The following is a 25,774-nucleotide window of genomic DNA, read 5'->3' as shown; positions in this document are numbered from 1 at the left end:
GAACGAAATAGTTTCTAAAAATCAAAGTTTACACAATCACTGAAACAAACATTGACATTAGCCAGATTTCACTCTCCTCCACATGACAATCAACAACAGCCTGTTTTCAATCTGCCAAAAACTAGACTGGACTTAACAAAGGTTCGCTTGGCCACCTCGGAGAAAAAACTGAACAAAACAGTAGCAGCCCTCTTCCAGAACAGGACCAGCTCCCTCCAGCTAAGAGCTAAAAGAAGCAAATGCAACATCTCCCACTGGGTTAGAGGAAAAATGCTCTGGTTATAAGCAAGGGTACCCAACGGAATTAGATGAGAGCTGTACCGTAAGTCCAGACTTTCTCTGCCTCAGTCACGGGTTCAGTCCAGTCCTCCATGAACTTTTCCACAATGACTGACTTACCGGTCAGAATGGAAACACCTAGCAAAGCTCTCAGAAGTCTCCGGAACCCAAATTCTCCTCCTTTAGACATTCAACTATTAAGACAACTTTAGTCTTCACTAATTCACTACTTAATTGAACAAATTCTTTAAGCGCTTACCACCAACATAAAAGTGCAGTAGAAAGAAAATTGAGTATGGTACAGTTCCCATCACCACCAAGCTTAGAGTTAGGAGGTATGTCAGTGAGAGATGGGAGAACCATCTTACATGATGACTGTGATAAGAGCCACACAACGTTTATCCAAGGAGGAACATACATACAGGGTAAATGGCCAACAATCTATGCTGTTTTCTTTGCCACGACTACATCTCACATGCATCTTGGGCTTTGTTTCCTACCATGCAATAAAAATACAGATTGAGTTCAACTGATTGTTAAGCAGTCACATCAGTAGGAACAATAAAATGGATAATCCAAAGCAGCCTCAATAAAAATTAGCCACTGTAGACATTTTTCCAAAGAAGACATACAGATGGCCAATGGGAACATGAAAGGATGCTCAACATCACTAAGCTTCAGGGAAATACAAATCAAACCACAGTGAAATATCACCTGACACCAGTTAGAATGGCTTTTATCAAAAAGAGGTCAAAAAGGCAAGAAACAAGTATTGGTGAGGATATGGAGAAAAAGGAACCCTTGTGCACTGCTGGTGGGAATGTAAATTGGTGCAGGCACTATGGAAAAGAGTATGGAGTTTCCTCAAAAAATTAAAAATAAAAATACCATATGATCCAGCAATTCTATTACTTGAGTATCTACCTGAAGAAAGTGAAAACACTAATTCAAAAAGATATATGCACCCCTATGTATATTGCAGCATTATTTACAGTAGCCAAGATATGGAAGCAACCTGTGTCCAACTATGGATGAATGGATAAAAATGTGGTACACACATATACACAGTCACAGACACACACACACACACACACAAATACTACTCAGCCATAAGAAAAGAATGAAATCTTGCCATTTATGACAACATGGATAGACTTTCAGGGTGTTATCCCAAGTGAGATAAGCCAGATGGAGAAAGACAAATACTGCAAGATGTCACTTCTGTATAGAATCTAAAAAACAAAACAAACAAAACAAAACTCAGACTCACGGACACAGAATAGACTGGTAGTTGCCAAAAGGGAGGAAGGTGGGGAAAGGGGCAAAATAGGTGAAAGGCATTAAGAAGTACAAACTTCCACTTATAAAACAAATACATCATGAGGATGACATATACAGTCAATAATATTGTCGAATTACTATGTTGTACACCCGAAGCTAATATAATATTGTACGTCAATTATACCACAGTGAATTAAAAAAAATTAACCACTGTTTTTGGAATGTATTATACTTTATCAAAGAAAGATTTTAATTCCTTATCACAGTTTGTTTACATTAATATTATTAACCCTGAGAACACAGCAAATTCTAAAGAAATGCCTGTTCAAGATTCAAATACCGCTGTGGAAAATCTCTAAGTGGATGATGCAGTCAGTTAACTAAAATGGTTTTATTATAAAAACTTACAAAAACAAACCTATTTTGTCATACAAATCTCTCCTCCTCTTGAAATTCTGACTGTAGGCAAGAAACAGCCTTAATAGAACATCTGAAACACACCAATTTGAAGACTCAACAAACTCTCATCACCATCACTACCAACTTCAAAAGGAGGGAGTTGTCATGCACGGGGTTCAATGGATGACATCATATGAGTGCATCCATGGTCTCCATCAATTTTCAACACAGCTCAAGTATTCAAAAAGAATCAAAAATCATCCTCATATCACCACCACCACCATCACCACTCACAATGAAGCACCAAGCACTGTTCTGATACTTTATACCTATTGCCTCTCATAATCCTTACAAGAATCCTATAAGGACTCTTTTAGACATGATGAAACAGAGGTACAGAAAGGTTAAGGAGCTTGCCAAGGCAACCAGTCTACCACCCTGCTCCTCCTAAATAACCTCCTCCTGTGTCTCATGCATAAAGCAGAAGGACTGGTAAGCAGGGATTTGCTTATAGTTTTATTTCAATCCCTCCAATTCTTCCCTTCCCAACTTATTTTTATTTTCATTGTTCTTCCCTTCTTGATAACTTCCCACTTTCCTAGAACATGGGAAAAACCAAGAGTTTTATTATCAGGGCAGCAATGACAAAATTAAGTTCATTTTAATCTTAAGAGCCCAAAATAAGGATAAAAAGTCATAAGCTACAACTCAATAAGACATAAGGAAATTGCACCATGGCTTCACACCAATAGACCATATATGTTTCCAAATCTTAATATTCTTTTCTTATATGTCTGTGGAACATTAAAATTAAACTCCTTTTATGAAATGCATTTTCTTTACATTCTCACTGATTATTCTTAGGGTTCTTCACTGAAAACATAGAACTATTGGCTTAAAAAAAATAAGCCAGTAGTTTTGTTAAGGTAATTTTCCACTCAGGCAAATGTAGAGATGGAGAAAATTTATAGGTAAAATATTAAAATATTCATTTTAATGGCTAACACACAGCTGACAGTCACAATGCTATCTATACATGATGGCAAAAATGAATACTGTGAACTCTGCAGGATGTGGGTGAGGGAATGAGCAGCAGAGGGGAAGATAAAGCAAACCGTGTACTGGTATGGCAGTAACATCAGCTGGGGGCACTACCACTTCAACTCTTATCTGCCTCCTAACCCCCTTCTTCCCCCCTCTTCATGCTCTGTGGCAGGGTTTCTCAATCTTAGCATTATGGGATGTCAAGCAGCATCCCTGCCCTCTACCGACTGGATGCTGGTAGAATCACTCTTGCCCTGCCTCCCCTACTTGTGACAACCCAAACTTCCTTTTCTCCTTGTAATCTAAATGCCTCAGGCCTCAACACCTCTATTTAGCTCCACTTCTAGACACTAGGACACAAGGAATTGCTGATCTCTTCAAGAATGGACAAGAGAAAGAGGTCAAACATACACATCCTTTCTTCCTCTCTCTTTTTCTCCTCAAACAAAAAAAAGCAGGGACAGTGGAGCCTAGGTGGCTCAGTTGGTGGAGCGTCCGACTCTTGATTTCAGCTCGGGTTGTGATCTCAGGGTCGTGGGATCCAGCCATGGGTCAGGCCCGTGCTCAGCAGGGAGTCTGCTTGAGATTCTCTCTCTCCCTCTGCCCCTGCCCCCACTTGTGAGCTCGTGCTAATATAATAAATCTTTAAAAAAAAAAAAGGGGGGCAGGAACAAAACAGTCAATCGTCAGAATTAACCGGTATGGTTTGAGCACCTACAATGGGTATTACACAGGGTCAAGTGCTGCTGGGTATAAAAGACATAGTTCATACCCACAACGAACTTAAAATGAAAAAATCCACTCATCAGGTACCTACTGTGTGTCAGGCCAAAAGTTCTTAATGCTGGTAGACATTAAACTTGCCAGTAATAATTTTATAAAAGCTCCCCACCATAACCCTTGAGTAGAATCCCCTAGCGGCAGGTCCATGGATTTCTGTGGTGGTTGTTCAAGTGATTTTGATGGGCAGACCAAGGGAGAACAATCCTGTGATCATAAAGACACTGCCCGTTACCCCCAAGTAACTCAGTCGAAAGAGGTAGTAAGAAAACCGTAACAAAGGCTATTAAAACAAAGGCTAGACTGGACAAGCTGGTTTGTACTGTTCGTCAAAGTTACAAGATTTTTAGTGCAAGTCTAACATTTATGACCACTGATTCCCACCTTATCAAGTGTATAAAACATACCTTATGAAGTACAGACACACTCAAAAACTGCTGAAGGACAGGAAGCAAGAGCTCCACCAACTGCATCAGCTTTCTTTCTCAATCCCTTGATTTTAAAGGCTATCCCAATTATAAGAGAAATACCTTCAAAGTAAGAATATGTAACATTAGTAATGATGGCTTGTTATTTAACTTTTCTTATTGTAGTCTCCTCCTACTGATAGGATTGCTCCTTGGAGGCAGAAACTGAGAATACATTTCTCTATCCCTCCCGCAAATATAGCAGACACACAGCAGGAGTGCACAAGTTACTTGCTGAATAGATTTTACCGGCTTAACAAAAGGCAGAACCCCAGAGTGAGGCTGCACCTTCTTAAAGGAGCCCTTCCCGAAATACAAATCCACATCTCAGCCTGCACAATTTGACAAGACAGAACTCTTCAGTGTTTAAATGCAAATAAGTGCTATAAATACAGTTTGTGTGCCAATCATCTGAATGTTAATCAAGTTAATTTTGTTCACAGTTAACAGGAAAACATTTAAAACCAATCAAACATTCCCTCAAGCTTGAATAAACTAAATGGAAATCCTGAGCACACAAACATGAACACAAGGAAAATAAAGAGGGTGTTATTAATCATGCCACACTGCAAAGCCAGCAATGGGCAAAAAGCAAAACAGGAAGCTGTAACAGATGAGATGGCAAGCCATATACAATCTGCCATCCTGGGTGTTCCAGTAGGGGCTAAATGCTAGCACAACATGCTCTGCATTATTATTCCCTTTCATGAAAAGCTACAGTCTCTGATAAAATTAAGACCCGTCTTCCAGGCGGTCACCCTCCCTGTCCCACTTAGCTTTTAAAGAGTCTGAGCCTGACGAAGGCATATCAGTTCAGGGTTCCTACTCAGTCACTCAGAAAAAGGAGGGGATGGGTACTGGCCTGAGTGGTAAGTGTGTAAGTGAGATTTAAAAGTCTTTTTCCCCCCAACTTTGAAATATTCACAGATCATCTAAGGGGCGCCTGGCCGGCTCAGTTGGTAGAGCATACGACTCTTGATCTCGGGATTGTGAGTTCGAGCCCCACACTGGGTGTAGAGATTACTTTAAAAAAAAAAAAAAGAAAGGAGATGGTGAGGCAGAAAATGCTGCCAAATAATTCTACTCTGTCTAGCAGCTCAGTAAGAACTCCCTTAATGCTGAGGTAAGACCGAGTGTACTTCAGTCAGGTATGGACCTCACCCACAAGCAGCATATGTTTCCCTTACAGACAGCATATGAAAAGCCTTTTTTTACATCCATGATCGCTGTTATCCTTAAGAGAAAATCTGGGAAATTAAATGCTGATGCCTAACTTTTAAAATTACTTTCATTTTATAAGAACTTCTGCACAACAGGACCTTTCTCACTTTGATACCTTATAAACTAATCAATTTTAACAATCAAAACCATATTCCAAGCCCACCACCGGTCTCCTATAAGAAAATGCCACTATAAATAGAATCTAATGCTGCAACTCAGGTAGGAGAGAAAGAGGCCCATCTCGTTATACTCTGTGAAGCACAGGTGTCCCTCAGGTTCATCAATCACGTCAGTTGATTGAGAAACCGCATATAACTGACAACCCCTAATGGGCTGGGAACACCTCACATTCTTCTAAGACTCTGATCCCAAAATCATGTCACGGAGAGGAGCAGGATATGATCAAGGAAATAAGATGGAAAAAGCTTGTCTTTTATAACTCTGGCTTATACATACCATGTACCTCCCAGTAACTCCAGCTTTGCTTAGGCAGCTGGGAAATTCTGGCTTCAATGAAAAATAAACCAGTTTGCCCAGACCAATACTTCCTGGTACATAAAGAATAACACAATAAAGTAAAAGACATCATCCCTATTCCAGTGAGGAATCTGGCCAGGACACAGGAGAACATTTTTTATTAGTAGCTAGCAGATTTCATGTATTTTTTAATTGTCTGTTCACGTCCTTTACCAATCTTGTTTCTTAGGGGTGCTGTTTTCCTATTGATTTTAGAAGTTTCTTACATAGAACAGTAAGTAACTTGCTGCAAATATGTTACCTAAAAGGTTGTTATTTGTAAGTCCATGTTTAGTTATTTGTAAGTGTGTATTTGGCCACATAAATGCTGTCAAATCTATAAAATTTTCCTTTATGGATTCTGCCTTCCACATTTAAAAGGGCTCTAGAGCTGGCTATTAATTACCCCCTCCTGTCTCTTGAGGAAATGGCACATATCAATCTCCCCCTTTCCTTCCGACACTATGACAAGAATCCATGCCAGAATCTTTCTACACTGAGTGTGTATTACTCCACTGGAAAAAAAAAAGTAACACTAATGAATGCTATAAAAAAAGCCACAGATAAATTTGAATACTTATCTTTAAAAGCTCTGGGCAATTTAAGTAACTTCTTTAAATCATTAAAGGGCATTCTTCTCTTAGTTCAATTACTATATTTTTCGCAAAAACCTTTATCTGCAATTGTCAGGGAAATGCTCCATCTACAAATTCCCAAACTTGGTATTTCACAATTTCATTACCAGGATTCCCATTGCTTAACTCTTCTCAATTCATTTAAGTCCATTAGACTCCTTATAACCTATGACCCCTTATCTAGATTGGATTCAGTACTGCTCTCATTAACGTTCTAGACTCTAAAATCACATTGATTTTTAAAAACAGCTAACGTTTTCTGAATGTTCACTATGCCAAATCCTATACTGAGCATAAAATGCACCTCCCCTCTCCCCCATTTTAACACCTCTGAAACAAGGAACTTTACAATCAATGGTAAGTCATATCTAATTGACGGGGTTTTTTTTTTCCTCGAGTAGCACATGAAATAGTACAATGAAATAATTAGCAGCATCTTAATTAGATGAAATATGAAAGTATAATTCATTTAATCTTACTAGCAATCCTGAGGCTGATACTATTATCTCTATTTTTCAGACAAGGGAAAGCAAGGTACCAAAGTGAATGGTAGCTCCCCCAAAGTTATAAAAAGCAAGTTAAGTGGCGGGGCTTAGACTTCAACCCAGGCAATCTGACTCTAGAGCCTCGTCTCTTAACTGATTTGCTATGGTAGGCCAGAATCATCTTTACCAACATTTCTCTCCAATCTTACTATCAGGTCATCCAGTTGTTCTAGGAAGTAACAATTACCTAATCCACAGCCACATCAAACTTTCCACCAGGCTTTGCCCTTGCTGTTCAGGCTCTGAATTTTCCACGGCCCACTACCCGCAATGGTTCTTTCAAAACTTTCAAAACTTCTCCATTATTCTTAAACTTCCAGTACCATTTGCCGAGTCGCCCACCTCACCACCCCAGTAAGGGACTCGTCTCCCACACTACTGGGAAAGTCAATGCAAGCTGGCAGAAGCTCTGCCATCTCCTTTCTTCTAACTTGAGCCCCATCCTGCTTCTCTCTCGGACAACTGTCCCACCTTACCATGGTTAATATGTTGTCATCTGCGCCCTAGATCACTCACTCCATCATCTTTAATTGCTCTGTCCATTAACTTCTTTCCTTCAACCTTCGGAATCAAAGAGATCGCATCTATTTTGAAATATAAGTCACTCGAGGGCATCTGATAATCTACTTTTTTTTTTTTTAAGATTTTATTTATTTATTTGACAGAGAGAGACACAGCGAGAGAGGGACCACAAGCAAGGGGAGTGGGAGAGGGAGAAGCAGGCTTCCCCCCAAGCAGGGAGCCCGATGCGGGGCTTGATCCCAGGACCCTGGGATCATGACCTGAGCCGAAGGCAGGCGCTTAATGACTGAGCCACCCAGGCGCCCCTACTTCTCATTTCTTAATATGCTCTGTGTCTCTTCACACCTGCATTCACTTGATTACCCTGACCTTTCCTCCTTCAACATGAGCCAACCATACAACATTTTCCCAATCTGAACCTACTTCTGGAATCTCTCTTCCCCAGGCTTTCTGGTTTCACTGCTCCTCTGACCCTACATCTTTCTTCCAATTTCTTCTTCCATCCACTTTAAATATACCTCTTCCTTCTACTAATTCCCAATTGTGGATTTCAGTGGAAGGCTTGACCCACCAGCTTTTTCCTTTCCATGGTCCTCTCAGAATACCGATCCACTTTTGGAAGGTCAACCATCATTTTCAGGAGAAGACTCCTGAGAATCTTTTGTGAAGCTCTGAGCCCTTCCCTAAGCTTTGGTTATTTATCTCCAACTTGCCAGTAGGATACTTCTACTTAGAGACTCCACCTTAATTCGACATGTCAATTTAATCTTTATTCCTTCCACAACCAGTTCTTCCCTATTCTTAAGAAAATACTTTATTAATTTTCCAGCCACTCAGGTTGGAAACAAGAATACTCTGACACCTCTCTCCTGTTACTCTATAGTGAAATAACCACCAACCGTTTTTTTTTTTTTTTTTTTTCTCATAAAACCCATCTCTATCACACAGATAACTCAAATAGCTTTCCTATTAATCTCCTGGCATCCGGCCCTACCTTCTCCAATCGACACTGCATGTTCACCTTCACCGACTTCCCAATGCTTCCTTATTCTGGCACTGTAAGGTACTCAAATTCTCACCCCAACTTAAGCCTTCTAAACGTGTCTTCCCCCTTACCATACTGAGCCCCATCAGGAATACCCACTGTGGTGAGGTAGGGCTGCTCACCAGCCTCTAGATCTGTGCCGTCCAATATGACCGTCACAGGATAAACAGTTATGTTTAAACATAACGTGATTAAAGTTAAAAAATCAACTCCCTTCAGTTGCACTGGCCACATTTTAAGTGTCACGAGGGCTAGTGGCTACTATATTGGACAGTGTAGATAGCAAACATCTCCATCACTGCAGAAAGTTCTGTTGGGACAATGCTACTGTAGATTCTCAACACTCATGCCTAACCTCCTTTCATACCACTACTCTGCCTAGAATGTTCCTCCCTTCTACCTATGCAAATCCACATGTCCTTCCATACCACAGTGGTCCTCATGTGAGTTGTCTGCGTAACTTCTTCTTATATGATCTTGTAACAACTCTTGCAATGTTGTTATACTTTCTCATTTTTGTGTGTCTTCTAATTATTGGACCACTCAGAACTAATAAATATTCAAGGGAATAAATGAAGCATATACTCACTATAATACTGAATCAAAATTATCAAATTAATGGTATACATAATATCCTTCTTCCATTAAAAAGATACGTTTTCTTTCAATCTAAACAAACAAAAGATCATGTATTTAGCTAACTAAATGACTTAATTTAATGCCTAATTATAATACTTGAAAGGTATTTAGTTCCTTTTTTTTCTTGTGGTGTTTGAAACTGAAAGAAAAAAAAAAACCTTAAAGGTCTGAAATACTTCCACTTTGCATAAGCACACCGCAAAGAAACCACAAAAGACAGACAAGGAAAGGAAAATGAATGAACGGTTTGAGTAACTACCCTAACTATCTGAGATTATAGGAAAAAATATCTATTGTACGGCTACCCTAAAATTAAGGAGAAACTACAAATAAAATATTTAAAAATTATGTATCTAAATATATTTTTGAATCAATAGCTAGACCCTTCTATCCTCTTTGCAAATATGACATAGTGAATATTTATCTATATTCCGAGCTCAACAGCATATAGACGCATAACTGCTGTGTATGTATGTGTTCTTTAAATTCAAGATTATTGTCTCAAGAAAAATAATTAAGAAACCAATCCACCACACCATAGATCTGGGTTCCTAACAAGGGAACAAGGCTCCTTATCTGAATACTAGAACTGAGCAGAGATTTGGGGGAAATGGCCAGGTAAGGATTCCCTCAAACCTTCAAAAGCTGGATGCTTTATTTTCAAGCGGGAGTCTTGATTTGAGTTCTGATTTAAGCTTATAACAAAAACTATAAAGATGTAAACCTGCTCAAATACTGCAGTTCCCAGTATCTTCCTAAAACTCTGATGTGATCACTGGAGTTAAACTATTTATGAAAGTCTTGGCTTTTTCTGTCTGAAAACAGCCCCTCTTACATAAATGAATGTTCTACAGGCTGTTCGTTTCTTCCTATCAGCCAGCAGTACCTGTAAAATGTTACTTTTTTACCTGATAGGACTTGTTGTACATCTCTAAAACTGACTCCATCTTAGTAACGCATACCAAAATGAAGATTTTAATTTAGATTTTAAGTAATTACATTCATGCTACTTAGCTTTGTTTTTTTTTTTTTTTTTTTTTTAAAGAAAGTTACTCTGGAGTAAGTGTTAAAAACTCTTCAGGTATTTTTGCTGCAAATCAGATTACAGATCACCACTATCTGCACTACCAGGTAACAGCAGAAAAGGAATATAAAGAGCCAAGAGATTTCAGTTTGGAGGAAAAAGGTGATGCCCTTATTTGTTATCAAAGCATCCCCTGCTAATCTTGGTACAAAAAATGAAACCAGAGCTTCCAAGTTGTTGAACACATCAAAGTGCTAGGAGAGTGGCAGGCCTGGAGAGGACACAGAAGCTCCTCACCCCTTCCTCTGTACCTTCCCCTCTGCCCTTCTTCCTTCTGCTGTTCCTGAGCTGAATCCTTTATAATAAACTGGTAGTCTGGTAGAGAAAGGGAGGAGGAGAGAAAGAAAGAAAGAACAGTAAAACCACATATAGAAGTACCATTACAGAGAATACTTCATCAGCCTCATTTTATGACTTAATATCAAATTCCTCTACCTCCTTGTAGGTAAATTATCCTTCTTCTCCTCAGATCTTTCCAATTCTCTCCCTAATACCTGCTAGCTCCTTCCTTAAATACTCTAAACTTTAGCTTTTGGTTAAGAACGTAATTTGCTTTTTAGAGTCGAGAGAGAAAATTCGTAGAGCAGAACTGACTGATTTAATTTGATCTTGATACAATCTTAGATCTCCCATTTTCTAGCAAGGTCCCATTGATTAAATGAGACATAGGGCTTTTCCTTTCCACCTCTACAATGAAAAATATCAATTTTAATCTGTAAAAAATATCTCTGAGATTGTCAGACTTGATTCTTATTCGGCTCAATGTTAGGTACAAAAAAGTCGATGCCAGGCCAAAACTTATCCTTTCCTCCCCTCCCAAAATTACACTGGATATGCTCAGAGCAAAACCTTAGTAACACAATGAGCGTGGAAGGAAAGGATAAACAAATGAGAACTCAACAACTGTAAGAGTGGTCTGGGTTCTGGCTTTCCCTCTTCTAGTCACTTAGGTGAGTGACTCTAGGCAAGTTGGCTGTTTTCTCTGGGCCTCAGATTGCTTAGCTTGATAGGAACCAACAGGATTAGAAAATCTTCAAAGCAGCTTTTAACACTAAATATCTCTATTCTCTACAAAGGAAATTACACATCTTAATGTTTATGAACGCACTTGGCAAGACTATTCCATGGATGTCCTTCACCTGAAATATCATGCAATTTGGGTACTTGTGTATACAAGCTCACCAGGGCATATAAACATTTTTGCATTGGAGGATCTTTGGATTGGAGGATGGGAATGAGCAGATACTGGATCCATGGTTTCATCAGATTCTTAAACAGCCTGACCAAAAAAAAAAAAAGGGTTTAGAGTAACTGCCTAGACTACAAAAAAGTAGACATTAAATGTGGAAAAAAAAAATTCCAGGATTTGCCATGAACTATTTTCATCTCAAAGTACAGGATCTAACAGCTAAGAGAAGACTAATTTTGATGAGATAAACTGAACTAGTAGAACTTTTCTCTTCACTACCATCAACTTGTGATATTACAAGAAAAAACACATGGGGAAAGTGGCAGGAATTATCCAGAAAAGCAGAGATGAAAATAATTCAGCACTGAAATGCCTTACTTTTTTGTCAGATTTATTCTTCCAATTATGTTCTGCTTAAATATGTATAATGTAAACATTATGTTTCTTCTTAAGCACTCAAAAGAAGACAGCCCGGAAAAGCACAACAGAGGGCAAATCTGTCTAAAAGCCTAAAAAATAAAAGTCAAGTCATATCCATACTGGAATAGTAAAACCCAGCAGAACAATGATTATTTGAATATTCTGGACAGAAAAAGTATACATATAAATATAAATTAAAAAATATATACATATATAGTTAATTAGTTAAAAGTGAGGCTCTAGAGTCAGACTGCCTGTTCATAACCCAGCTAAGATTATAAATCATAATCACTCACTAGTTATGTAGCCTGAGGCAAGACACTGAATCACCCCGAACTCAAGTTTCTTTGCCTGTAAAATGTGATAACAACAGTACTTATGTAAGTTTTGGGGTTTCAATAAGGTATGAGTATTAAAAATAAGCATACAGTAAAAACTCAGAAAAATATTAACTACATTCTAAACCAAATTAGGGTCTATGATAAATATGATCCAGAGAAAAATCAATCTCATTTTAGCCAGTACTTCAATTATCACTTCCAGTTTTTTATTTTATCAAGAGCAACTAGTAGTTGGAAAAATTAATGATACATCCCTTACTTTTCCTGACCCCACAAACTCATTAGAAGTAGTAAGCAGAGAAGTAGCTGAAAGAGGAGTAGAAAGGAAAAGCAGAAGCAAAGGTCCTAGGGCAGCACTGTCCAGCAGACCCTTCTGTGAAAATGGAAATGTTCAATATACATTGTCCAATATGGTAGCCCCTAGCCACATGTGGCTAGTGCTACTGAGAAGATGAATTTCAATTTTACTTATATTTAAATACCCATATGTAGCTATAGCTACCTTATTGGATAGCACCTCCCCAGATGACCCATAAACTGAATAAAGACTGCCAGAAATTTCATCAAAAAACAAGTCTTCTTTTCCTGAACTGTTCATACATTCAATTCAAATATCTTTGCTTTCACTGGAGACCTGGTAACCGTGACTAGTTAAAGAAATAACATGCCAGCTGATCAATCAATACTGTGCAACTCAGTATTAATGAAAGGATCAGAGATAAGAAGTACGTGGACCCTAAGAAGGTCCCTAAGGCCACGTTAAATTCAAGCTCACATGAAGCCTGATTCAGTACACAGGATCAAGAGCTGCAAAGGTCCTTATCAGAACCCCCAGTGCATCTGTCTCTCCCCTACCAAATGGAAAGCTACTTAGACAATGCAGACTGAATATCCTTTCGTTTATCTTCAATTTCTTCAGAAATTCAGAGTTCTGTAAGCCTTTCCCTCTCTCAGAAACACTAGTGTTCCTGGGCAGCTCAGCCTTTCCACTATAAACAAAATCCATGTACCACCCATATCTGAAGTATAACGCCAGACTCCTGCTTAGCTGCCCCTGTAATATGGTTTAATTATGATGACTGAACTAATAGGCTGACATCATAGACTTTTACAGGCTGACCCCATGTCATCCTGATGTATCATTTTGCACCAGTTCAGTGCTGTAAATCAATTTAAGATCTCAAGCAGGTTGAAAAGGCTGGTAATGATGCTTTCTCTGCTGTCTCTGGAGACTCTACATTATACACAACTTACATTATTTATAAAGTCTCAACGATGCCTCCATTAGCCTTGTAAGACTACACAAATGAGATCTTTTATACACACAAAACTTGGCCTTGATTATGTAGGCAACTACAGCTTAAATATAGTCATCTAATTACACCCCAGTCTCTTCTTCTTCCTATCTAACCAAGTCATTAAATTTTATCTTTGAACCAGAATTACTATAAATCAAAATCACAAACTGAAATTTAGTTTTTAACTGATAAATTGTATGTGGGAAAATGGGATTTACTTAATGCTTTAATGAACTTAGTAGGAAAAAATTACTTAAATTCCAAGCGCTGTAAGAGGTTAACATTTTTAATTGCCTAAAAAACGGTCATTTCTCTAAAATGCAAAGGTCATCAGCTCTTCAAGGGTATAAAACCAATGGATACTACAAAAAGGAAAAATGTATTTGGTTACCTACCTGTGGTTGGAGGGGTCAAAACTAAATCAAGGACAAATCCCTACCCTCAGAAGAAACCCGATCCTGCCTGGATCCTCCAGAGGCTCTGGCATCACCCACCTCTAGAAAATCATCTCTCAAGACCCTGGTTACAGTTTCCTAAGAACTGCAATATCATACAAATGTATACCACCTGCAGAGAAATATCAGATAACTGCAAATGGGAAAGAGAGGGAGAGAGAAGGACAAACACCTTAATCAGTTCAGCATACTGAGGCCTGGCACCTACATCAGAATAACAATAATGCAAAATATTTCTACTACATGAAAATGCTGGGGCCCTGAACCTGGGTCCTGCCTCGATTTTTTTTGTTTTGTTTTGTTTTGAAATAGTGGTTCCAATACAGCTCAGCTACCTCCCATAAAACGTAAAGTGGTAATTAGAAACAAGATGAAAAGTCAACATGGGCAGGGAACAGTTTTCTCATTGTTACTGAAAGTAGGCATGTTACCCACCACAGGCAATCAGAGCAAGAAATGTTCTGAAATGAAGGCATTCTGTGATTGAGGTGCCAAGAGTTTCAGCAACAGGATGACATACTGAAATCATGCGACTTCTGTATCATTCCACACACTCTGAAACTTCAGATACAACGGAAAGAAGAGAACAGGAGGGCAAAGGAAAAGGCCGGCTGCCCCAGCACTCACGAAAACGATGCTTTCTCAAGGAGATGGTGCTGAGATGCGCCTCAGTTTCCAGCAGGGAAGCGTCTCACTGGCTATCTTGCACAGTAGATCGAAAAATCGTATGCGCCTCAAAATAAACAAAAGCCGCAGCTACTGTAGTTGTAAGATCCGGCAGGCATTTGTTCTTCCTCCCTTCCTAAAGTACATCAAGGAAACGTTCTCCCTTTAAGCCCACATGTATATTAAGCAACTAGAAAAACAAGCCCATGTCTGTCTCTCTCACACCCACTCCCCCCGCCACCTTCCTACGGCAACCACCCCGAGAAACGCTAACAAAGACAGAGAGTGGAGTAAATGAACAGTTGTTCAACAGCGAACTCACAAATACACATGCAGTGAGGCAATCGAATCCGGTAAAGGGAAAGGAATGAGACGACACTTGGGAGACGCACTGGGTGTAGGCGGAAGAGGGAAAAAAAAAAAAATTACGCGCCGCCGCCAAGCCTTTGAATAAATTAGGAATTTCGGTGCGAACTTTCCTTGACCTCGACCCCCAGGAGGCTCGTTGGGGCAGAGAAAGGACCCCGTCTGGGATGCGGAGGGGCGCGGGGCACCAGGTGTCCCCCTCGTGCCAGACCCGCTCCGCGAGGCGCCGACCGCGCACAGGGCAGCGCCCGCCGCTGCCCCCCAACTCCCGCAAGGGTCGCCCGGGCCGGCGCGGGACACAATGGGCCCGCGGGCAGCGCGGACGGGCCTCGGCCCGGCTGCGGAAAGGGAAAGAGAAACGGGGAGCGGGCGGAGGGGGAGGGCGGGAGGCGAGGTCCCGCCGCTGCCAGGGCCGGGGGCGAGGCTCGGGGCCGAGGAGCGCGGCTTCCCCACCGCAGACCCAACAAAGACGCGAGGGGAACCCCGGCGAGCCCTGCCCGGCCGGCGGGGCGCCAGAGCAGGAGGAGGTGGCAGGTTCGCTCCTCGGAGCGGTCGGGAGGCGCCATCATGGGGGGGGGGTCCCCCAGTCCGCCCCACGCGGGGAAGAGCCCCCTCCCCGCCGCGGCCCGCGTCACCGGCCCCGCACAACCGCGGCAGCGCCGCGGGCCCGCGCTTGCCCCACAAGAGGCGGCGGCGGCGCTGGAAAGCCCTGGGCGCCGAGGGAGGGCGGGGACGCGGCAAAGGAGAAAGTTGGGTTCGGGTCTGTTTCGTTTTACCGGGTTGGCGGCGCGCCCGTCCGCGCGGGCGCACGAGTGACCGGGCGAGCGGGCTCCCACGGCCCCGGTCCCGCCGGCGGGGCGCTGCGCCGCGCTGCGCTCGCAGGGTCCCTCCCCGCGCCTCGGCCCGGGCTGAGCCGCTCGGCCTCTCCTTCCTCCTCCCGCCCGCCCGCTCGCTCGCTCGCCCGCTCGCTCGCTCCCGGAGCCTGGATTGATCTGGTCGCGCTGGCGTCAGGGAGTCGGAGCCGCCCAGCCTCCACTCCTCGGCTGCCAATACCCGGCGCACTCGCCCGCCCGCACGCTCGCTCGCTCGCTCACACGCGCACCCGCGCGCCGCCGCCGCCGCCGCCGCCGCCGCCGCGCGACCAGGGATCCTCTCCAAATTCCCGGCCGGTTAGCGCGAGCGCGGGGCCGCGGGGCCAGTCACCCCCCACCCCCACCCCCCGCCTGCGGCCCCACGCCCCATTTATTCCGAGGAGAAAAAAACAACTTTCCTCCTCCTGCTTCCTTTAGTCCCGGTGGAGCGGACTTGGTGCATTATCCTCAAATGAAGTTCGGTGTTCAGTATTTATTTTCTGAACTGCTCATCACCCGTCTACCGCGCCCTCCGAACCCTATCGTTAAACGTGGAGTGCGTTTTTGACAATTATCTTTCGAGGCTCCCCTTGTCATGTCCAGTTTCCATTGCCCTTCACTAACTTTCCGATGTTCTGCGAGCCCCGGCAGTTGCACGTACCCAGAATTGGATAGCCTGGTACTATTGCATGTGCTTATACCAAACCCCGAATCAATAAATGCGCTTTGTGCCAGTTCAGTATCTAATGATTCGAGTAGGTAACCTAGTTGTTCCAAATAATGACAGATGCCACAATGGAACTCAATTTTTGATCCAATTTCTACTATCTTTTATATGACACCAACCCCCTAAAATAAAAACAAGCTGGCTCTCATCTAATCTGCATAGACATTGAGCATATCTTTTTGTAAGAATTAATTTTTCCCTTGGCTAGCTCTCTGGAAGCTGGCATGAAATCTTGGATAATTACCATAATGTTGAGTTATGTTTAGAGAGGAATAATTACTCTGAGGAATAAATTTCTCATGAACCCAAAGAATCATTACCATCAATATAAAGAAAATATCAAAGACCGAGGTAAGTTAATAGTACTCTCCAATTGTTCATGGACCTTTACATGCCCACATTCTATTTTAAATTCTTATTTCTTAATTTATTTCTGCATTTCATGTTTAATTATTCAAAGGAAATGCAACAAATCCCATAAAACACATAAAATACCATTTATAAACTATAGATCGGAATGTTTCAGTTAATTTCTTCGTTAAACTATTTGAGCACTTACTGGTCGAATCTTGGGCCTCATCTTATTTCCCCTAAAAGCATCATTTGACACAGTTCATCATTCTCTGCTCCTTGGAACAACAGCTGGAGTGAGCCTTGTGAAATGCCACTCAGATCAGGTCACTCCTCTGCTCAAAACCCCTTCCTGATAAATAGAATGTGCTATATACACAATGGAACATTATTCAGTCATTAAAAAGAATGAAATACTGACACATGCTGCACGAATGAACCTTGAAAACATTATGCTACATGAAAGAAGCCAGACACAGAGACCACGTATTGGATGCTTTCATTTATATGAAGTTCCAGAAGAGGCCTGTCTATAGAGACAGAAAGTAGAATGGTGGTTGCCTGTGTTTGGGGCAGTAGGGAAGTTGGGGGGGAGTGATAGCTAAAGGTTACAGAGTTTCTTTTTGGGGATAAAAAAAAGTGTTCTAAAATTATTCTGTGATGGTAGTTACACAACTCTGTGGATATACTAAAAGCCATTGAATCGTACACTTTAAATGGGTAAATTATATGGTATGTGAATTTTATTTCAATAAAGCTGTTTAAAAAAGACATGACAACTAAATGCAGTGTGTGATCCTTGATTGGATCCAGGACTGTGGGGGAAGTTATAAAATGACATGATAACACTTATTTTTTATGTTATAAAAATTATAAAATTATTACATTTTAACCTACACATGACCTTTCTTAGAGCAGTCCTAGTAGCCACAAATGATAATTATGAATACTATACATGCTTTGCAATTTGATTTTGCCCTTTGTCAAGTTATTTCTTTAAATGGTAATAAAAACTTGGATACTTTTTTTAAAAGGACATTATTGGGACAATTGTCAAAGCTTGAATATGGCTTGTGTTTTAATATCATTGTATGAAAAAATCTTCCCTTGGCTCCCCATTTCATTCAAAACAAGAGTTCTCACAATGTATACAAAACCCTACCTGATCTGCCCTCCTGACTCTTCCTTTCCCATTCTCACCTGGTCTCCTACCTCTCTCCCTTGCCTACTTCCTCAAGTCAGACTGGCCTCCTCCTCACAAGTCCTGGAGCAACCTGGGCACAGTCCCACCTCAGGGCCTCCACACTAGCTGTCTCCTCCCCTCCCTCAACTCCCGCAGGTCTTCACCCAAGTGTTCCACTCTCAATGAGGCCTACCCTGGCCACTCTATCTAAAATTCTACCCACCCCTCCCAAACACCCGTATTTTATAACCCTCTTTCCCTATCACTACCTAACTACCTTCTTAGCCAAAAGAGCAGGACTTTTAGTCTGTTCTGTTCATTGTTATTCTCCCAGAGCCTAGAGTAGTATCTAGCACCCTGTAGGAGCTTATTAAACACCTGTTGAATGAATGAATGAATGAACGAACGAATGAGTGGAGCACTGTTCTAATTATAGTGGCAAACTACACAGATAAAAATCCCTGCTCTCATCAAAGAAGACAAATAATAATAAATACACAAATATGCTAGGTAGTGGGTGGTACATGGGATGGAAGAGGCAAGGTAGAAAGGATTGGGAATGGGGGAGGTTGCTATTTCTATAGGGGTAGGGTAAAGCTCCCGAATAAGAGGTCTTGGAGGAAGAGAGGGGGCATGCCACTGATCTAGGAGGAGGGTCTCCGAACTCCCAAGCAGAGTGAAGAGCAAGTGCAAAGCCCCTGAACCTCAGTCTACTTAACCCATTTGCCAAAAAGCCAGGAGGCCAGGTCACTGACACAGGGAGAAGCTAGGCACAGGAGGGAAGAGAGTGTGTGGGTCCAGGTGCACCAGTGCCAGCGGCTGCAGAGGCGGGAACATAGGGAAATTCTCTTCTACTGCTTCTCTTATCTTGGTGAAATAGCCACGGACCCTACTTCCTGAGAATGGTGAGGGTGGGAGAGACTAAGGAGGTTGGGAGAGAGAGAAGCAGATAGGAAAGAGTTATCTTCTGGGAGAGTTTGAGAGCAAAGGAACAAGGCAAATGTGGTAGGATTGCCAGGCAGTGCTATTAAGTGCCCATTTGAGGTTAGTGGTCATGAATTTAAAGCAAGACCACAGTCAGCAGGGCTGTGGATTTTTCTCCAGCCATGTCGGCCTAAAGGGACAGCGCTAGGGTTTTGCAGGTGGGTGTGATGGAGGGAAAGAGGGTCAGAGAGCAGAGGGTGTGGGCAGAGGAGTGACTGTGGCGGGCTGTGGGAAGGAGGGAGGTGAGGACATAAAGGAGTAGAGAACAAAGGAAAGGTGATAGGATCAATGGATTGAAGGTCCCATGGAGTCCAAGGATTGCCCGAGTTGGGACCCACTCCCAAATGCTGGGAACAGTCTGAGAATGGGATGCTTGAAATCATGGAGCTGGGGAAGTTTGGGGAAATGCCAGGATCTAGCAGTGTGACCAGAGAAAGTGGGTGGCTAAGGCAGGGAGAAGGACAAGTTCTTCAAAGAAAAGGAGGTATCAAGGAACTGAAGACAAACTAATAATGCTATTGAGCTACCTTGTTTAAAAAACAAAAACAAAAAACAACCACTAATCATTTATAATAAGGCGAGCCCTTAAAATTGGCTGCAAATATTAAATATTCAAAATATGAACCCAGGAATTTATTTTAAGAGATGGTTCTACTCAATAGAAAAATAAGTGTAATGTAGGATTTGTGTAACAGCTCCTTAAGTGAATTTAAATGAATCAATTTCCCTGGAGTGAGCCCACCAAGGATCACTGGTGCGGTATTCCAGACATTAAACAGGAATGTTCCAGTGATAACTAGAGTTGGGGGAAAAGTGCAAATTATGAATTTTTGATGTTGAAATCCCTCTATTCTCTCATCACACCTTTTCCTCCAGAGTTTTTGGCTGCTTGTGATTAGGAATGTGTTTAGGCATGCTGTTTTGTATATCCGTGGGAATACCCTACCTGCCTTCTAAGTAATATGAGGGTGGGAACTGTGTCTACTTGTTTCCCCTCTGCATGCCCAAAGTTTACACAGACCTATCACAGGTCTGCTGAAAGAATAAATATCTAATTGAACTGTGGTGAAAATTCCAATTGGTGTTTTTCTTAAAGTAGGGCATACTTCGCGGTAGGGCTTCTTTCTCATGATTGCCTTCACTCCCAAGTCTGAATTTCTAATTTATTACTTATTTAAGTGTATTTAAACTTCTAATTTAAAATTTCTAATTATAAATGCTAAGAATTTGCAAAAAAGTTGTTAGCCCTTTTTCTAAGAGTTTGTTTTTTAAAAAAAACATCTTTTTTTTTTTTTTTAAAGATTTTATTTATTATTTATTTGAGAGAGAGAGATTGAGAGAGAGAGCATGAGTGGAGTGAGGGGCAGAAGAAGAAGCAGACTCCCCAGTGAGCAGGGAGCCTGACGTGGGGCTCAATCCGGGGACTCCGGGATCATGACCTGAGCTGAGGGCAGACGCTTTAACTAACTGAGCCACCGAGGCGCCCCTCTAAGAGTTTCTTAACAGTTTGTACGCTACAAGTTCTGTGTGAACATTTTATAGTAATTATTATTGTGACAGAATTTTATAGGAATCCCCACAGTTTCTGAAGGTTGTGCGATGTTCTATAATCTTTGCTTAGCAGAATTATTCTCTGGGACCCCATTTCCAAGCAGGGGTCAGGCAGGACAGTGTTTACAGCATCTAGACACAGGCCCTGGAAGACTATTTCTTCCTCCATTTGCCTGCCGCACAGAACTTCAATGCTGTTATTCCCCAGAGCCTCCCAGTGAATATTAATGCTACTGAACTCCTAAAATATAATACAGACAGCATTTTCTGCTTACCTGATCTCTGTTAACTTGACCATTATTAACAAAGACTGACCCCAATTTTATGAGTTTGCTACCTATTGTTCCAACTGATATTTCTAACAAATGTTCAGACCCAAGTTTGTGCCCCCACACTAAACTGCTGACTTGTCACATCTACTCCTTGCCAGGTAGTCATATGGGGAGAAGTTTCCATGGGTTCATTCCTTCCCTAAGATGTTCACATCTTTCTCCAAATGATCTCACGTCCTTCCTTTCCCATTGCCCCCAGGTACTTGGATCTTGTGCCTAGACCTCTACAGTGGCCCTCAGACTCTCCTCCATGCCTCCAGTGACCCTTGTATCATTCTAATTGCTGAATAATCTCCCACAAGGAGTTGTTTGTCCATGTCATTCCCCTGATCAAGAAGTTCAATGGGTCAGCAGTGCCTCCCAATAGACTCTAACTCTGAGGCCTGGTACCCAAGGTCCCTTGAAGTATGACCCAGACCCACATTTTCCTGCCTGGTCTCCTTCATTCTCCCACAGAAACACAGGCAAATTTGCAATGGTATTCTTCCAATTTTTTTTTTGTTCATACTGCTATATGATCCCAGCATCTCCAGTTTTCAAAATTCCACCTGTTCTTTAAGGTCCAACATCATCTCCTAGCCATTAAACAAACAAACAAACAAACAAAAATACTTCTTAAGGCTGGGATGGATGGGTTTATTGATCTCAAAATCCTCATCTTAACAAATGAAGGAAGTGAAGTCTAGCGAAGTTCCATAATTTGCCCAAGGTCAAAGAACTAGTAAATGGTAGAATCAAGTCCAATTCTGGGCCTCCCAATCCAGAGTAATCTCTTCTCCATACCAAAGCTTCATCCCCAAGGCCTTCTCTGCTCCCTTCCTCGCGCTGTGCCCCATGCTCTCGGTAGCTATGTGTCGCACGTCACGTAGCACTCGTCCTTCGACTCATTAACTACATACATATCACGAGGCCCCACAATACATTGTAGAGTTGGATGAATAATGACTAGCCTTTTCTCCCACAAACGGCTAGTTTTTTTCCCTCTTCACTGACACAATATTTTGGCACAAATCTCATGAAAAGGGCCACATTCCACTGCTGTTATATATCAAATTCATAATAGCTAGAGTTTACCGAGCATTCACCTGGAGCAATGTAAACACCTGAGAGGCATCATCTTACAGTCGGAGAGCCTCGCTATGAGACAGATACCACTATCCTCATTTGCTGGTGGTATCAGCACCTACTGAATAGGGTTTGTGGGGAACCATAGTGATGACGGTAATAGCTAATACATATTGAGTGTTTCCAATTTTCCAGGCATTGTTTCGAGCACCTTACATACATGTTATTAACTCCTTTATCCTTCAGAACAACCCAATGATATAGGTATCATGTTATCTCCATTTTGCAGATGAAGAAAATGAAGCAGCATGATGTGAAGCGCCTTGTCTAAGGTCACACAGCATGTAATGCCTCCAACGGGCTTGGTATCTGGTATATTGTATGTGTTCGATAAAGGTAGTCAGTAGGCTGGGCGCAATTTCTGCCTCTGAGGTCAAGTGTTTTAGATGGACTCATACCGACAAAGTATTTAGTAGACTGGTCAGTTTTTAAGTTTTAACGAATACCCGATTTCAAAAAAAATCTTAAATAGTTTTGCTTCTGGTGATGATTTCTCTTCACTCAGCCCGCATCCACTGGCAAGTTTGCCCAAGTTCAAAGGCTAGATTTGGCTGCCTTTAACACGAAAGCTAAATGTCAGTGGCTTAAGCAATAAATAAATTTACTTTATCTCTTGCAAAAAGAAGATCGGAAATAGGAATTCCAGAGGTGGGAAGGCAACTCAAAGATGTCTGGGCCGAGATCTCTGTGATTTCCTTGTCCTCTCCCTTGTTGTTGATTATTAAATGGTTGCTGCGGCTCAAGTCATCATGTCTGCATTCCAGGCTGGAAAAAGAAAAGGACGAGGACAAAAAGGGTAAACTGAGGCCAGAGCCCCTTTAAGGAACACACACTACCACCACCATCTGCGGTAGGGCCATCACTACTACCAAGACACCTGCTTACTTCTCATTAGTAAATATTGTCATATGGCCCCCTCTGTTTGCCAAGATGGCTGGGAAATGTCATCTTTTGTTTTTAATCCTAGAAAACTGCCACAACAGATGGTGTCTCTGCTAGTGATGAAGAAGGAGAAGGATGAACGCAATGATGTGCTCCACATGGTTCATACCGGCTTATGAGAGCTGATGGTTAGATTTTCAGCTGTTTTTTTGTTTGTTTGTTTGTTTTGTTTTTGTTTTAACAAGCCGGTTGTTAAACACCACGATAGCCTGAAATTGGTCACAGTGGGAGCCTTTACACCACAAAAATTGGCAAACACCACAAATTAAGGCCTTTAAAAAAAAAAAAAAAAAGCCAGTTGTCAAACATTTATCAGCACACCACTGAATATTGGATAGGTGACTAGGAGTCCCAGAAAGTTTTTTATTTTGCCTTATTATATTTGTCATTTATTTCCAACTAGAATAGCTAAGACTTGTGAACACTTAGGCAGGCAATCTTTTGAAGTTCTTGGTATATTAATAATCGCCCTCTCTTTATTCTATAGAAATGTTGGGCATATGCACTTACATTGTGTTTTGATATTTCCTCAGAGAACGTACAAGTTGTTCTTTGGTAGTCAGTCAGGGATGGCATGAAAATATTGTAAATGTCTCTTCAGGAACTTGAAAAGGTTTTGCATAAAAAAATAGTCTGTTCTGGTAAGCTGTGCAGAAACACATGCAGAAACAGCCCCTCTGTTTGTATTTGAGGCAAGTGTGGGATCAGGCCCTGCCTAAGACAGAGCAGCTTTTCTAAGCTAAGGTATAACTTCACCGAGGTATCAAAAAATCGTTTAAAATAATTTCTTCTTCCAAAATGTATTCCTGGGAAGAGAGTAAAGTGGTAAAGTGGAACATTTTCTCCTGCCGGTTATGAGGAAGAATCAATAGTTTTTCACTCTTAAAGAAGAGACTCCCCAGGTAGGTCTTTTCTGCTTTTCTTTTGAACACAAACAGGCCCTTAAAAACACAACACTGATAGGGACAAAGAATGCCTTCCTTTTGGTTTGAAGGAGGCAATAAGAAGAATGATTTCAGGAGCTGAGCCAAAAACAAGAAGAAAATCTCAAGGGCTTGTGAACATGACCCTACCCTAGGGCTCTTGCCTCTAAAATAGAATTTAGGTTATTTAGAAATGAGCACCAGAAACAAAGTCACATGTGAATTAGAGTTGTAAAGTGTATTTTAGATTTTTCTTTTTCTGTTATTGGGATAAATGGACAAGAAGAAGCCTTTGAAATTTTACATTAAAGTTTCCTTTAAGTTTTTATTTCTCTGGATAGTACATTTTAGGACAGAAATTTTTAGTGTTGTTTTGTCACCTTTAAAGTCCATTATATAATTGAAGATAGTAGGTGGGGGCTTTATGTTGTTGTTGTTTAAAAGGTTTTTCTTTTAAAAATCTTGCCTTGTAGGATTTACTGTGGCTAATGTTATCCAAATGCCACAGTTGAGATGATGATCCTTATTTGAAAATAAAAACACTGATCAGTAGCGATCAATCTAGAAGCCTCGGGTACCCAACTGACCCAACCACGTTTGAGCTCTGTCCAGGATTTTTCGGAGGATGGTCAATAAATAACATTTGCTTCCTGTCCTGAGTATGGAGACAAACCAGAACCAAACCCAGAAGTCAGACAGATGGAACTCAAAATATGATCTTTCTTAATTATAAAGTGTATTGCAACATTTAGCCATAGACTTGTGGCCAAACTGGCTTGCTAATATTTTACCTCCAAACTGGAAAGTCTCAGGCATCAGCAGAGTGGAACAGCCCACAGGCTGCAATTTACTGGCACAGCTGTGGATCAAAAAGGTCATTCCCTCACAGAATGCTCTTCCAGTTTCCTAGAGGATTACTTCACTCTGTATCGTCTACTCTGCATATACCCAGTTAGCTCATCCTTCAAAAGAAGCCCAATGTTGCCCTTTTCCACCTGAGACAAAGTGATCACGTTTTGGTTGTTGGTTGGTTGGTTTTTTTTCTTCCCCGTTTATCACAGAAATACGCCACTCTGCCTAACTAAAGTCCCCTAAAGTTTGCATTTTGTTTTTCAGGAGTTCAAACTCAAATTTTATCCATTTCAAAGTTTTTGCAGTTGGATGGACCTTCAAAGCCATAACTGCTGAGTTAAAATGCCTTGTGCAAAACCAAAGGAGAGAAAATAATAAGTAAAAGATGGGAAGATGACTATAGAGGGTCCTGGCAAAAGCCAAAGAACAATATTAATTCAGTCAGGAAATGTTTGTTGAGTGCCTACTATGTGGCAGTACAATTTTAGGCACTCTGAAGAACAGCAGCTTTTACTCTGGGTTGGCACATGTTTTAACTGGGGAGACAGACAATGAACAGGGGAAGACTAAGTAAGTTAAGATGTGATCATTTAAGCTTTGAGGACATAAAACAGGGCAGTGTGACAGTAGCTTCAGGGAGTGGTCAGGGTTCTACTTTTTTTTTTTTTTTTAAGATTTTATTTATTTATTTGACAGAGAAAGAGAGCACAAGCTGGGGGGAGCGGCAGGCAGTGGTGGGAGAAGTAGGCTCCTGCCGAGCA

General features: G+C 41.4%; 1 protein-coding gene across 14 annotated transcripts in view; it reads right to left on the bottom strand.

Annotated features, from left to right (window-relative positions):
- The window catches only part of SMAD1 (SMAD family member 1), a 74,469-nt gene extending 58,234 nt beyond the window's left edge, over nt 1-16,235 (bottom strand). The window contains exons 1-4 of one of the 14 annotated variants that reach the window (XM_064585109.1): nt 15,969-16,235; nt 15,149-15,217; nt 14,788-14,962; nt 4,191-4,313 (exon numbers count right to left, since the gene is read on the bottom strand). The gene's annotated coding sequence lies outside the window, so the exon portion shown is untranslated. The other 13 variants (XM_054508727.2, XM_064585113.1, XM_064585110.1 and 10 more) reach the window with 13 other exon arrangements.
- Nucleotides 16,236-25,774: the final 9,539 nt, after the last annotated feature.

This window comes from Mirounga angustirostris, unplaced genomic scaffold (assembly GCF_029215605.1).
Source record: "Mirounga angustirostris isolate CCGP_5_RB_7025 unplaced genomic scaffold, mMirAng1.0.hap1 SCAF_2, whole genome shotgun sequence".
NCBI lineage: Eukaryota > Metazoa > Chordata > Mammalia > Carnivora > Phocidae > Mirounga > Mirounga angustirostris.
Note: the sequence above shows the minus strand (reverse complement) of the source record. Positions and strands in the feature narration are given on the sequence as shown.